The sequence below is a fragment of the Odocoileus virginianus genome, chromosome 2 (genome assembly GCF_023699985.2).
Source record: "Odocoileus virginianus isolate 20LAN1187 ecotype Illinois chromosome 2, Ovbor_1.2, whole genome shotgun sequence".
NCBI lineage: Eukaryota > Metazoa > Chordata > Mammalia > Artiodactyla > Cervidae > Odocoileus > Odocoileus virginianus.
The window spans coordinates 2,866,838-2,880,407 of record NC_069675.1 but is presented as its reverse complement, the minus strand read 5'-3'; the positions used below and the strand labels follow the sequence as shown (position 1 = coordinate 2,880,407).

At 46.9% G+C, this 13,570-nt stretch overlaps 1 protein-coding gene across 3 annotated transcripts in view; it reads right to left on the bottom strand.

The window, feature by feature from the left end:
• CNNM3 (cyclin and CBS domain divalent metal cation transport mediator 3) overlaps positions 1-13,570 on the bottom strand; it is a 43,236-nt gene that overhangs the window by 18,702 nt on the left and 10,964 nt on the right. The gene's annotated exons all lie outside the window — the stretch shown is intronic.

Below are 13,570 nucleotides of genomic sequence, written 5' to 3'. Positions count from 1 at the left end.
GGAAGCTGTTTGTGTTCCCATGATGCGCCACGCATCAGGAGAGACTATTCCTAGCTTCTCACTACCTAAGACGCTCCATGTGCCCATGAGGATCTCAGACCTCACGTCCCCCTGCCCAAGGCCCCCCCAAGCAGTGGCGGAGCTGGGGTCACCCCAGGTCTGCATGGCTCCACACCGCAAACATGGTTTAGACAAGGAAGCATCTGGGCCAGAACAGACGGTAAAGAGCAACTGGGCCTAGGACACAGGGCCCTGACGCCAGAGACGCCAGCTGCCCAGGAAGCGTCTGGATGCAGGAGCCAAGAGGGGCCACGTCAGAAGTCTCCAAGGGAAGCATTCCCAATTCTGAACGTTGCCCTGTATCTTCATCCAAGTCAGGCAGGGGGATGAAGACAGTGGTAACCTGGGCAGTCAGAGCCCAAACTGTGTGAGAGGAACAGCATGAGGCTGTGACTCTTGTCCTCCCTCCTCAGGTCAGCCAGCTGCTCGCTTAAAGAGAAAACGTAAGCCTGAGAGAAGCCCGGCCTCAGAATGCTGGGGACTGGTGCGGAAGCCTCAAGAATTTACTCTGCTTCAGTAAGTGCTTTCCCGCTATAAACCTTTGTTATTGTTGTTGTTTAGTCACTAAGTCGTGTCCAATTCTTTGTGACCCCATGGACTGTAGCTCGCCAGGCTCCTCTGTCCATGGGATTTTCCAGCAAGAATACTGGAGTGGGGTGCCATTTTCTTCTCCAGGGGATCTTCCCAACCCTGGGACTGAACCCACAACTCCTACATTGGCAGGTGGATTTTTTTAACCACTGAAACACCAGGGAAGCTATAAACCTTTATGCCTGTCCAAAAGAAACAGAATGCAAGCCAAAATTTTTGAGTAGCTATGTTAAAAAAAATAAAGAGAAATGAAATTAATATTATGATGAACTCAGTACAGTCAAAATATCACAAAATGCAATCAACATAAACATATAAATAGATATTTTGCCTTTGGGGGGTACTAGGTCTTGGAAATCTGCTCACCTGCACACTACTCACTGCACACCTCAACCTCAATTCAGACTGGTGACCTTTCAAGAACTTAGCAGCCACATGTGGGCAGTGACTACTGGCCCGGGCTGTGCAGATCTAGGATACGGACCATGCCTTTTGTCACTAGTGAAAAAAGCACAGCATAGAAGCTGGCCTAGACTTGTACACAAAGGGGTGCTTGCTTCAAGAATCTTCTGGCAAAGCAGAAAAGGAAGTTCCCATCTGTGAATCCTACTTTACATACCCTGGATTCAGTGACAATGCAGGGGACTGGGTTCAGAAGCACATTCTTTGGAAGCATCATGCTCTGCCTCGTTCTTTCAGCATCCATGGGCTATGTATGCTCCTCCCCAGCCCATTCCCCTGTCCCCAGTAATCAGATACAGAAGACCTCTGCTCCAAAGCTGGATGGAATGAAAGTGTCCAGAGGCAGGCAAAAGCTATGATTACTAGACCACTAACCAGGTAGTCAAGAAAGGAATAAGGGACTTCCCTAATGGCACAGTGGTAAAGAAATCCACCTGCTAATGCAGGGCACCAGGGTTCAATCCGTGGTCCAGGAATATCCTGCATGCTGCAGGGCAAATAAGCCTGTGTGCAACTACTGAGCCTGTAGGCCTTGAGCCCGCGCTCCACAGTAACACGGTAAGACAGGTCACCGCAGCGAGAAGCCCAAGCACCACAACGAAGACCAAGCGCAACAAAAAGTCAATAAATGATTTTTAAAAACATATGAAGAAAAACAAAAACTTCAAACCACTATATATATATAAAAACAAGACAAAGAACTCAATTAAATTTTTTTAAAAAAGGAATGAGGCTGTAAAAGAATAAAAAGATCACATTTACGGTATTTCATCAAATCTAAGACAGCATCAATCATGAGACTAGAGAGATGTTAAAGTGCAAAACAATCGTGCATCTGAGCACTGACGCAAGGCAGCACAGGCCTACATGGTTTCAGTGCGCGTCACAGACACCGCGTTCTTCACACACGGAAGCTTCATGGCGTCCCTTCACTGAGCAAGTCTACCGGCAACATTTGTCCAACAGCACCTGTTCAGCGGGTGTCACATTTTGGCAATTCTTGCTGATTTTCAAGGTTTTTCATGTAATAACATATGACAAGACATAATAATATCTGTTATGGCGATCTGTGGCGCTCTACTGTAACTGTTTTTTTGTGGGGGGCACCACCAACTGCACCCACATAAGACTGGGAACCTGCGTTCTGACTGCTCCCCCAACTGGTCGTCTTGCCTCTCTCCCTCCCCTGGGCCTGCCTGTTCGCTGAGACACAGTAATACTGAAATTTAGGCCAATTAATAACCCTACAATGGCCTCTAAGTGTCCCAGTTAAAGGAAGAATCACGGTCTCTCATTTTAAATCAAAAGCTAGAAATGACTAAGCTTAGTGAGGAAAGCACGTCGAAAGTTGAGACAGGCCGGAAGTTAGGCCTCGTGCACCGAACAGCCAAGTCATGAGAGCAAAGGATCAGTTCTTGAAGGAAATTAAAAGAGCTACTGCCTCAAAATAAACACAAACAAGCATATAAATAAGCGCACTACTCAGAGGGCGAGAGGAGCAGGGGACGACAAGGATGAGATGGCTGGATGGCATCACTGGCTCAGTGGACATGAGTGTGAGCAAACTCCGGGAGATGGTGAAGAACAGGAAGGCCCAGTGTGTTGCAGTCCACTGGGTCACAAAGACTCAGACACGACTGAGCAACTGAACAACTCAATGAACATGTGAATGAGAAGAAAACCGAACGGTCTTATTGCTGATATGGACAAAGTCTGGAGAGAAGATCAAACTGCCACAACGTTCCCTTAAGCCAAAGCCTAAGCCAAAGCAAGCCCTAACCTGCTGCCAATTCGATCAAGGCTGGGACAGGTGAGGAAGCTACAGATGGAGATTCTGAAGTTAGCAGAGACCAGTTCATGAGGTTTAAGGAGAGCTGACTCCGTAACATAGAAAGTGTAAGGTGAAGCAGCAAGTGCTGATGTAGAAGCTGTAGCAAGTTATCCAAAAGGGCTAGCTCAGATCATTAATGAAGGTCGCTACACTAAAAAACAGATGTTCAGTGTAGACGAAACAGCCTTCTATTGGAAGAAGATACCATGTAGAGCTTCAGTCAGAGAGGAGGGGTCAAGACCTGGTTTCAAAGTGTCAAAGGATAGGCTGATCCTCTTGTCAGGGGCTAATGCAGTTAGCAGGTGACTTCAGGTTGAAAGCAGTACTCATTAACCATTCCAAAAATCCTAGGGCCTATGCAAATTACACTAAATCTTCTCTGCCTGTGCTCTACAAATGGAATACTAAAGCCTGAATGACAACACATCTTTTTACAACGTGGTTTACTGAATTTTTTAAGCCCACTGTTGAGACCTACTGCTCAGAAAAAAGATTCTTTTCAAAGTAATTCTGCTCACTAACAATGCATCTGGTCACCGAAGAGCTCTGATGGAGATGTCCAACAAGGTGAATGTTATTTTCATGCCTACTAACACATCATCATACTGCGGCCCACAGATCAAGGAGTAATTTCAACTTTCAAGTCTTATTATTTAACAACTACATTTCACAAGGCCATAGCTGTCATAGATAAGATTCCTCCAATGGATCTGGGCAGTCAACTGAAAATCTTCTGGAAAGCATTCCCCACTCAAAAAGCTATTAAGAACATTCATGAAAAGAGTCAAAACATCAACACTAACAGGAGTTTGGAAGAAGCTGATTCCAACCTTCACGGATGACTTTGAGAGGGTCAAGACTTCACTAGAGGAAGTAACTGCAGATGTGGGACCAGCCAGAGAACTGGAATTAGAAGTGGAGCCTGAAGATGTGACTGAAGTGCTGCCATCTTGTGTAAAACTTCAACAGATGAGGAGTTGCTTCTCATGGGTGAGGAAAGAAAGCAGTTTCCTGAGATGGATGCTACTCATGTTAAAGGTGTTGCAAAGACTGTTGAAATGGCAACAAGAGATTTAGAACATTCTATCAACTTACCTGATAAGGGGTTGGCAGAGTTTGAGAGGACATACTCCCAATTTGGAAGAATTTCTACCGTGGGTAAAACACTACCAAACATTTCTGTGGCCTGCTACAAAGAAATTGCTGGTGAAAGGAAAGTGTTCATCGATGTGGCAAATGTCACTGTAGTCTTATTATTATTATTATTTTTTTGTAGTCTTATTTTAAGAAATGGCCACCATGGAATATTACTCAGCCATAAAAAAGAACACATTTGAGTCAGTCCTAATGAGGTGGCTGAACCTAGAGCCTGTTATACACAGTGAAATCAAAAAAGAAAAACAAATATCATATATAATGAATATATATATGGAATTCAGAAAGATGGTACTGAGGAACCTTCTGCAGGGCCGCAATGGAGACACAGCCAAAAGAGAATGGACTTGCGGACACAGTGGGGGAAGGAGAGGGTGGGATGAAATGAGAGAGTAGCAAGGAAACATATAAATTACCGTATGTAAAACAGGTACCAAGTGGAAATTTGCTGGGTGACCCAGGGAGCTCAAATCGGATGCTCAATCTAGATGATGACATGGGGTGGGAGGTGGGAAGGCGGGGACATATGTATACCTATGGCTGATTCGTGCTGATATACAGCAGAAAACAATGCAATATTGTAAAGCAATTACCCCCCAATTAAAAAATTAAAAAGCAAACAAACAACGGCTGTGGCCATGCCAGCTTTTAGCAACCACCACCCATAATTATCAGCCAGCAGCTACTGACAGGGATGCAAGGCCCTCCTCCGTCAGCTTATAGCTTGCTGAAGGCTCAGACGGGTTAACATCTGTTAGCCATAACACAACATACATACATTGTTCTTTTCAGACCTAATGCCAACTGCACACTTAACAGACTACAACATAAACATAACTTTTATATGCACTGAGAAACCAAACAATTTGCAGGCCTCACTTCATCATGATGGTCTAGAACCAAGGTGTGCCTGTACTTCGTGCTTGCCTGCTGTGTGTCAGCCACCGGGTGCTTTACTCACTGATTAACTTACCAAACCCTCTGGCAACTAACTCTGTGAGGCACATATTTTTTATTTGCATTTTACGGTTTACAGAGAAAACTGAGGCCAAGAGTCAGTGACCCCCCCAATCTGGCACCCAGACAGCAGGCTATGGGGCCACTGTCCTAACGCTCTGCTCAAGTGCCTCTAGCCTCTCACTGAACAGACCGGACCTCAGGAGCCGCATCCCCTCTGGGTGACACGCATGGTGCCAAGGCGCCATCCTGAGCACAGGCCCAGCCAGAGATGCATGCAGCCTTCTGGCTCCACCATCCTGGGACAAAAATTAAATGTGGAAACGCCCACATTAAGCTGCTCCCTCTCTTCCCATGAGGAACGGGTGAGGGATGCCTGGGGAATTGCCCGCGCACTCCTGCTGAGACAGAGACACCAAATGAGGACCTTCTAGACATTTCCCAGCCCATGATACTTGAGCTGGGAATGGCTGACACCAGAGGGCAGGCGGCATTGCTACAAAGGCCCCGGAGAGACAACCATGGGATATAAATCTATCAGGCCACATCAGGAAGGCTGAGGCTCAACACAATACTGGTCAACAGCCTTTTTGGATTTTGGGAACAGAAGCTCAGGTTTGAGATGGCCACCTGGAGCAGAGAGGACCCCTCGCTTCCAGGAAGTCAGTCCCTTTGGCAGTTTACCTGCAGAAATGATCAAGTCCTCCCATGCTTTCAAACTTCTATAAAAGAGGCTCAAGGTTCTCAGTGAGACGATTCAATGATGAACAGAAGAAAGCAGAGCCTTGGAAGGTTCCTCAAACACTGGCTGTGTGACCTAACCTTAAGACAGCACGACTGAAGGGTCCAGAAGGCAACCAAGAGAGAGGGCTGAGAGGCACACAGAGAAAGCGCGGCTGGAGAGACTCGTTTCCCATCCGACCAGGTAAAGTGCTCGGGAGATACGGGGCCCTGGCTGGCTGACTACAAACACTGACACACGCCCCAAGACAGAGGCCTCGTGCTCTCCCTGCCAAAGGCCAAGGTGGACCACACACCTGCCAACACCAACCAGGACGCTGGGCAAAGCTCTAGCACTCTCATTTTAGTTAGCAGGCTTGAGAACGCTCACCAATGACACGGATGCTAGAGGACCTGATTTCTAGAATATTCCTACAAATGCAATTGGAGTTGAAATGCCTGTCTTCTCATTTCAGTTTTTTTTTTTTTTAAACTGTCTGAATGTATCCTATGAGAAAAGTACCATGTGATCATCCCTCACAGATGCCTGAGCAGGTCTAGCTATTTTCACAGTTGGCACAATCCTTTGGTTTCTGCCAAAGTATGAACCAGAACTCAGCGAATTTACAGTGGACTCTGAAAAGCTCCCCTCTTCTAATTCCTCCCTTGGTTGAATGTCCTTGAAGTCACTGGGGGTTAACAAAGAAGGCAGGGATTAATGGCTTTACAGAAAATATGTGCTACTTACTATACCCTCTGTTATTTACTAACAGAAGTTGAAGATATTAAGAAGAGGTAGCAAGAATACACAGAAGATACAAAAAAGATCTTCATGACCCAGATAACCACGATGGTGTGATCATTCACCTAGAGCCAGACATCCTGGAGTGCAAAGTCAAGTGGGCCTTACGAAGCATCACTACGAACAAAGCCAGTGGAGGTGACGGAATTCCAGCTGAGCTATTTCAAATCCTAAAAGATGATGCTGTGAAAGTGCAGCACTCAATATGCCAGCAAATTTGGAAAACTCAGCAGTGGCCACAGGACTGGAAAAGGTCAGTTTTCATTCCAATCCCAAAGAAAGGCAACGCCAGAGAATGCTCAACCTAACACACAATTGCCCACATCTCACTAGCTAGCAAAGTAAGGCTCAAAATTCTCCAAGCCAGGCTTCAACAATATGTGAACCGTGAACTTCCAGATGTTCAAGCTAGATTCAGAAAAGGCAGAAGAACCAGAGATCAAATTGCCAAAATCCGTTGGATCATTGAAAAAGCAAGAGAGTTCCAGAATAACATCTACTTCTGCTTTATTGACTACGCCAAAGCCTTTGACTGTGTGGATCACCATAAACTGTGGAAAATTTTTAAAAGAGATGGGGCTATCAGAGCACCTTACCTGCCTCCTGAGAAATCTGTATGAAGGTTAAGAAGCATGTCAAAACTGGACATGGAACAACAGACTGGTTCCAAATCAGGAAAGGAGTATGTCAAGGCTGTATAATGTCACCCTGCTTATTTAATTTCTATGCAAAGTACATCATGCAAAATGCCAGGCTGGATGAAGCACAAGCTGGAATCAAGACTGCCAGGAGAAATATCAATAATCTCAGATATGCAGCTGACACCACCCTTGTGGCACAAAGTGAAGAGGAACTAAAGAGCTTTTTGATGAAGGTGAAAGAGGAGAGTGAGAAAGTTGGCTTGAAACTCAACATTCAAAAAACTAAGATCATAGCCTTTGGCCCCATCACATGGCAAAGAGATGAGGAAAAAATGGAAACAGTGAGAGACTATTTTTCTGAGCTCCAAGATCACTGCAGATGGTGACTGCAGCTGTGAAATTAAAAGACACTTGCTCCTTGGAAGAAAAGCTATGACCAACCTAGACAGCATATTAAAAAGCAGAGACATTACATTGCCAACAAAGGTTCATCTACTCAAAGCTGTGGTTTTTCCAGTAGTCAAGTATGGATGTGAGAGTTGGACTATAAAGTGTTGGGGTCCTTTAATGGACCAGAACCTGGTGGTCCGGAGTCGACGATAAGAAAGTGAAAGAGAGAAAGAGGCTGATATTCCCTGGTTTAAGCAGTAAACCAACAAAGCCCTCGACATAGAGCTTGCAGACACCAGGCGCCCCCTCGAGGGGAGGAAGGCACGGGGCGCCTTCTCGAGAGGGTCTTAGAAGCCCATGCAAGAGAGTGAGCACAAAGGGTCTCCACGCTCCAGAGAACCAGCCAGGAGGTGGGGGGGGGCGGAGATAGAGGGGAGGAGAGAGAGGGGCACAGAGAGGGGGGGAGGGGGGAGAGAGAGAGGCAGGGGGGGGAGAGAGAGGCAGGGGGGGAGAGGGGGAGAGAGGGAGGGGGGAGAGGAGGGGGGAGAGAGGGGCAGAGAGGGGGGGAGAGAGAGGCAGGGGGGGAGGGAGGGAGGAGGGGGGGAGGGGGAGAGAGAGGGGCAGAGGGGGGGGGAGAGGGGCAGAGAGGGGGGGGAGAGAGAGGCAGGGGGGAGAGGGGGAGAGAGGGAGGGGGGAGGGGGGAGAGAGGGGGGCAGAGAGAGGGGGGAGAGAGGGGGGGAGAGAGAAGCAGGGGGGAGAGAGGCAGGGGGGAGAGGGGGAGAGAGGGAGGGAGGGAGGGGGGAGGGGGAGAGGGGGAGAGAGGGAGAGAGGGGGAGGGGGGAGAGAGGGGGGAGGGGGGAAAGAGAGAGGGGGGAGTGGGGAAAGAGAGAAGAGAAACAAAAAAGGCAAGAGGACCTAAGCTCTGATGGAGCAAAGGTGCTTTAATGATTTTTCTGTGAGTATATATAGGCTGTGTTATAAGAAATTTCTTTTGATAATGATAGAGATCAGAAAACCAAATGTACAGCAACCGTTACCAAGGAAACAAGGGATAATAATGATCACAAGGTCAGGAAACAATGCATATCTCAAGAAAGGGGAGCAAGACTAAGCAGTTTTGTCGTAAAGAGAATGTTTACTAAAGGAGACCCAAGCCTGCCTCACACAATGACCTCAGTCCCTGGGAGTAGCATGCTGCTCCGCTTGAAGAGGGACAAAGCAGTCACAAGAGACGGCAGGTACGTACGAATCCTCCAGGTAAGCACTCCCCGACAATAAAGAAAGTTGAGAGGGGTGGTCCTAAGGTGGCGGAGGAATAGGACGGGGAGACCACTTTCCCCCCCACAAATTCATGGAAAGATCATTTGAACGCTGAGCAAATTCCACAAAACAACTTCTGAACGCTGGGCAGAGGACACCAGGCACCCAGAAAGGCAGTCCATTGTCTTCAAAAGGAGAAAGGACAAAATATAAAAGATAAAAAGAGAGACAAAAGAGTTAGGGATGGAGGGGAGGGAGTCGTAAAAGAGAAGTTTCCAAACACCAGGAAACCCTCTCACTGGTGGGTCTGCAGGGAGTTTTAGAATCTCCGAGGGCAACATAACCGGGAGGATGAATGGATGGATGGATGGATGGATGGATGGATAGATAGATAGAAAGATAGATAAATAGATAAATAAATAAATAACACCCACAGATTACGTGCCTAACGGCACTCCCAGCGGACAAGTTGCCCAGACCCTGGCATCCATCGCCAGCAAGTGGGGGCTGGACAGGGAGCCGCAGGCGGCACTGGTTAGGGTAAGGACCGGGCCTGAATGCCCCGAGGACAATCTGAGGGAGCTAACGTGAGCAAGCAACCCAAACCATGGGATAGTCAGAGAGAAAAGAGAGAGAAAGAGAGAACTTTCCCGCAAAAACCTCTAACCTAAGGCACTGGGGGGTCAATCACGGAACAAAGGACTGAGCGAATAGCAGAGGAGAGCTAGCTGGCTGCGGACCAGCCCATCCCCCGCCGGAGGCAGGGAGGCAGGCAGGCGACAGCCAGAGCTGGAAGGCAAGGGGCAAACTCAGCCCCCGAGATGGCATCCCTTACCGAACTGCGAGCAGGCCCCCAGTTGCTAACCAAGTCTTCCTGGGATCCCGGACAGCTGACATCCGCCAGGAGGTTCGCAGCCAGAGATCAGCTCCCCAGAGGAGACTCACGGTGAAACGGAATGGCTGGGACCGGGAGACGATAAGACACACCGCCCACCTGAGCAGACGGCGCTCGCCAAGCACCTGATCACCTGAGATGCTCCGACCTGGGAAGGGCACAAAATGCGGGCCCAACCGAGTCTGCGCCTTCGTGGAGTACCCAAGACCCTGAACCCGACAGGCTTAGGCCTGGGAAGCGCACGCAACCCGCTTTAGACAGTTCCCCTGCAGAGCAACCTGGAGCCTGAGCAGTGTAGACTGGGAAGGCACACACACCCTGAGCGGGGGCAAACCCAGGGCGGCTGAGACAGTGCGCGCACGGCCCACACTCGCCAGGGGTATTTGTTTGCCGTGCCCCTCCCTCCCCAGCAGGACTGAACAACCGAGCCTAAAAAAGTGACCACCACTGCCCACTGTGTCAGGGCGGAAGTTAGGTACTGAAGAGACCACCAAACAGAAGAACCCAAGATAAACAGAGGGAACCCGCTTTGGAAGTGACAGGTGCAACAGATTAAACTCCTGTAGTTAGCACCGACCACACTGGAAGGGGCCTATAGACCTTGAGAAGTATAGGCTGGAACAGGGAGCTATCTGCAACTGAACTGACCCCACACTGCCTGCAACAGCTCCAGAGAAATTCCTGGATATATTTTACTATTATCATTTTTTTGTTTTTTTTAACTTTTAAGTTCTCTATTACTCCTTTAATTTTCATTTTTAAAACCTACTATTACCTTGCAAAAAAAGACCCTATTTTTAAAGCAAACTTCATATATACATTTTTTATAACTATTGCGATTTTGTTTTATTTTTTAATATTGTATTTTTGAGAATCTAACCTCTACTCTAGACTTTTAATCTTTGCTTTTTGGTATTTCTTTTCAACTTTGTACCTTTAAGAACCCATTCTTCAGTACCCACTTTTACTTGGGAGCAAGATCACTGGACTGATTGCCCTCTCCCCCTTTTGACTCTCCTGTTTCTCCCCCAGGTCGCCTCTGTCTCCTCCCTCCCCCTTCTCTTCTCTACTTAACTCTGTGAACCTCTCTGGGTGTTCCGGGCTGTGGAGAGCACATAGGGAACTGATCACAGGCTAGCTTGCTCTCTCTCCTTTTGACTTCCCCTCCTCTCCTCCTGGTCCCCTCTGTCTCCATCCTCCCTCTTCTCTTCTCCATGTAACTCTGTGAACCTCTCTGGGTGTCCCTCACTGTGGAGAAACTTTTCATCATTAACCTAGATGTTTTATCATCAGTACTGTATGGATGAAGAAGTCTTGAAGCTACTGTAAGAATAAGACTGAAAACCAGAGGCAGGAGGCTTAAGTCCAAATCCTGAGAACAGCAGGGAACTCCTGACTCCTGGGAACATTAATTGATAAGAGCTCAGCCAAAACCCTCCATGCCTACACTGAAACCAAGCTCCACCCAAGAGCCAACAAGTTCCAGAGCGAGACATACCACACAGATTCTCCAGCAACGCAGGAACATAGCCCTGAGCTTCAATATACAGGCTGCCCAAAGTCACACCAAACCCACAGACACCTCAAAACTCACTACTGGACACTTCATTGCACTCCAGAGAGAAGAGATTCAGCTCCACCCACCAGAACACCGACGCAAGCTTCCCTAACCAGGAAACCTTGACAAGCCACTCGTCCAACCCCACTCACTGGGAGGACCCTCCACAATAAAGAGGAACCACAAACCACCAGGATACAGAAAGACCACCCCAAACACAGCAACCTAAACAAGATGAAAAGGCAGAGAAATACTCGGCAGGTAAAGGAACATAATAAATGCCCACCAAACCAAACAAAAGAGAAAGAGATAGGAAGTCTACCTGAAAAAGAATTCATGATAATGATAATAAAAATGATCCAAAATCTTGAAAACAAAATGGAGTTACAGATAAATAGCCTGGAGACAAGGATTGAGAAGATGCAAGAAATGTTTAACAAGGACCTAGAAGAAATAAAAAAAGTCAATCAATAATGAATAATGCAATAAATGAGATAAAAAAAACACTCTGGAGGGAACCAACAGTAGAATAACTGAGTCAAAAGATAGGATAAGTGAGGTGGAAGACAGAATGGTGGAAATAAATGAAGCAGAGAGGAAAAAAGAATTAAAAGAAATGAGGACAACCTCAGAGACCTCTGGGACAATGTCAAACACTCCAACATTCGAATCATAGGAGTCCCAGAAGAAGACAAAAAGAAAGGCCATGAGAAAATACTTGAGGAGATAATAGCTGAAAACTTCCCTAAAATGGGGAAGGAAATAGAACCCAAGTCCAAGAAACCCAGAGAGTTCCAAACAGGATAAACCCAAGGCGAAACACCCCAAGACACATATTAATCAAATTAACAAAGATCAAACACAAAGAACAAATATTAAAAGCAGCAAGGGAAAAACAACAAATAACACACAAAGGGATTCCCACAAGGATAACAGCTGATATTTCAACAGAAACTCTTCAGGCCAGAAGGGAATGGCAGGACATACTTAAAGAGGTGAAAGAGAAAAACCTACAACCCAGATTACTGTACCCAGCAAGGATCTCATTCAGTATGAAGGAGAATTCAAAAGCGTTACAGACAAGCAAAAGCTGAGAGAATTCAGCACCACCAAACCAGCTCTTCAACAAATGCTAAAGGATCTTCTCTAGACAGGAAACACAGAAAGGTGGTATAAACGTGAACCCCAAACAACAAAATAAATGGCAACGGGACCATACCTATCAATAATTACCTTAAATGTAAATGGGTTGAATGCCCCAACCAAAAGACAAAGGCTGGCTGAATGGATACAAAAGCAAGACCCCTATATATGCTGTTTACAAGAGACCCACCTCAAAGCAAGGGACACATACAGACTAAAAGTGAAGGGCTGGAAAAAAATATTCCACGCAAACGGAGACCAAAAGAAAGCAGGAGTCGCAATACTCACATCAGATAAAATAGACTTTGAAACAAAGGCTGTGAAGAGAGACAAAGCAGGACACTATATGATGATCAAAGGGTCAACCCAAGAAGAGGATATAACAATCATAAATACATATGCACCAACATAGTGAAGTAAAGTCATTCAGTCATGTCTGACTCTTGCGACCCCATGGACTGTAGCCCACAAGGCTCCTCTGTCCACAGGATTCTCCAGGCAAGAATACTGGAGTGGGTTGCCATTTCCTTCTCCAGGGATCTTCCCGATTCAGGAATTGAACCCATGTCTCCTGCACTGCAGGCAGATTTGTGACCCCATGGACTGTTATAGTCCATGGAATTCTCTAGGCCAGAACACTGGAGTGGGTAGCCTTTCCCTTCTCCAGGGGATCTTCCCAACCCAGGGATCAAACCCAAGTCTCCTGCATTGCAGGCGGATTCTTTACCAGCTGAGCCACAAGGGAAGCCCAGAGTTAGTAAAGTACAGCAGAAAACGTGTTCGCTAGGAGAACAAAGAACTAGAGCTCCAAGCATCCTTACCTTGTCCTGAAGAATCCCGGATGAGCCCCCAAGATGAAAGGTTGTTGCTGAACCATGAAAGACGCCAGGATTCTTGGCCTCCGGAGGAGAAGAATTCAATCCGGGGCCAGAGATGAGGCTTGATCGCTCAGAGCTTTTGTGTAATAAATTTTATTAAAGTATAAAGGAGACAGAGAAAGCTTCTGACACAGACATCAGAAGGGGGCAGAAGGAGTGCCCTGCACCCAACATAGGAGCACCGCAATTCATAAGGCAAATGCTAACAAGTATGAATGGGGAAATTA